This window comes from Scylla paramamosain, chromosome 19 (assembly GCF_035594125.1).
Source record: "Scylla paramamosain isolate STU-SP2022 chromosome 19, ASM3559412v1, whole genome shotgun sequence".
NCBI lineage: Eukaryota > Metazoa > Arthropoda > Malacostraca > Decapoda > Portunidae > Scylla > Scylla paramamosain.
The window spans coordinates 20,308,642-20,311,141 of record NC_087169.1 but is presented as its reverse complement, the minus strand read 5'-3'; positions in this window follow the sequence as shown (position 1 = coordinate 20,311,141).

Here is a 2,500-nt window from a genome sequence, read left to right as displayed (position 1 = left end):
AGACTCTCTTAATTTCTGTGTTTTTAAGGACACGCGAAACTGGCAGCGCGAAACAGGTGCATAATTAAGGACAGGTAAGAAATGTGATAAAAGGGTGATGGTTTTTGAGAGGGAAAGTTTGGATAAATGTCAAGTCAGTGGGGATGGTGATGTGTGTTTGTGTGTGTGTGTGTGTGTGTGTGTGTGTGTGTGTGTGTGTGTGTGTGTGAAGGAGACTGTCACAAGGGCACGCTGTAGAGGGAAGATATAGAAAATCGAGGTAGAAGTAAATATATAAAGAAAACATAGATAAAGATAGACTTATCAAAAGAATTCTTCCGTGCCGTCCTCTCTTTGTGTGTGTGTGTGTGTGTGTGTGTGTGTGTGTGTGTGTGTGTGTGTGTGTGTGTGTGTGTGTGTAAGGGGGCAGGGAGGGGAGGAGGGAGGCAAGGCTATACGTGCCAGATTTCTCGTTAATCATCCGATATCAGATAACGTTAAAGTTGTGAATTTTAAGAGAATGCCATCCTCTCTCTCTCTCTCTCTCTCTCTCTCTCTCTCTCTCTCTCTCTCTCTCTCTCTCTCTCTCTCTCTCTCTCTCTCTCTCTCTCTCTCTCATATTTCTTGCGTAATCAGCACCAGTAATTCTTCATTATAAAGTATCACTAATTACTTCATCTATTCTAACATTGATCCTGATGACTGCATGTTATTTTTGCATCACACGCTAATGAAGGTCACGTCAAGGCGAGGTCAAGGTCAGGTCAAGGAGAGGCGAATAAGAGGTCATGCAAGCTACTTACGTACACCAACCCAACAACACGTGACACACACACAGACAGCCTTAGGTAATGTACAGACTGGTGATTTCAAAGTGACAGTGTTCTTATTAATCACTGAAGCATGGAAGAGAAAGAGATGATAAAGATTTGACGTGTGTAAGTATTAAGTACAGAATAAACTCGTGCTTTCAATGTGGCAAAGTTTTCAATCAATCACTGGGGTACGGAGGAGAGTACAGGGTAACGCGGGGTGGTGTGGCGCTAACACAGGCGGGCTCAAGTACCGTATAAACTCGAGGTAAAGTCTCCGAATCGTGGGAAGGTAAGCGGAACACAGCACAAAGGCAACGAGTCTCGGAGGAGTTTCAAAAGTTCCCTGCACGTAATACAAGACCAAGGCGCGTTTCATTGCTGTGCTAAGATGCGACTTTCACGCATCGCCGGCTTTTCACAAACTGGATCTTAACTTTTTTTTTTCATCCATTTTTCATTTCAAGGTGACAAAAGCGAACAGGATTTTCTGCTTTTTTTTTTTCACACTATTTCGCTTTTGTTTTGTTTGTCTATTTGTTTGACCGTGCGGGCTGAGCTGGTTTTTTGAAGAGAAGCGTTGGGACGTGCGCAAAAGTTGAAGTAGATTTATTTGTTGTCTTTTTTACCCCTTTTTTTTTCACCCTTTCACGCAGGACGGGACGGGGATGGGACGGGATGGGAGACAAAGAGAGAGAGAGAGAGAGAAAGAGAGCGTGGGGAGGGAAGAGGGACAGGACGGTGGGAAAGAACGGTACCCTCCCCAGCTTCTTCCCCTTTTCCCTCCTCCCTCTCCCCCCTCCACACAGCCAGAACCAGAGCCTGTCGTCACCACTGCAAGAACTTAATAGACGTGTGTGGCGTGGTGGAAGAAGATGAAGACGAGGAGGAGGAGGAGGAGGAGGAGGAGGAGGAGGAGGAGGAACACATAAAATATTGACTGACAGTTGAGGCCAAAAATAAAATGCTAAGTAGGAAGAGAATGTTAAGGTGCTGTGAGGAAAGGGTTGGAGGAGGAGGAGGAGGAGGAGGAGGAGGAGGAGGAGGAGGAGGAGGAGGAGGAGGAGGAGGAGGAGACGATGAAAAAAAGAAGAAAAGAATATGAGAAGAAGAAATAGAGGAAAAACAACAACAACAACAACAACAACAACAACAACAACAACAACAACAACAACAACAACAACAACAACAACAACAACAACAACAACGACAACAACAACAACAACAGCGATCATAAACCTACATATTCCTACAATAAAAATTCCATAAAACTTCTTCTATATTATACTTCAGAAAAAAATAAAAAAAAATAAAAGGCAGGAGTAACGAAAGAAGAGAAAGAGGAAGACGAGGAAAGAGGAAGAGGAAGAGGAGATAAGGTAGAAGGAAACACTAACAGCATCTACTTGTCCTCCTCCTCTTCCTCTTCCTCCTCCTCCTCCTCTTCTTCCTCCTCCTCCAAAGGCCAACTAATCAGGTATTGTCAGTTCTTCCTTTGTATTCCTTTATGTTCCTTTATTCGTATTACTCCCATTCACCCTCTGTTCTCTTCTTACTATTTCTCCTCCTTCATCCTTCTCTCCTCTTCTTCGTCCTCTTTCTCCTACCTTTCCTCCTCCTCCTCTTCGTTATCTCCCCTACAACCTTCCTTCTTAACTCCATCATGCCTCCCTTCTCCTCCTCCTCCTCCTCCTCCTCCTCCTCCTCCC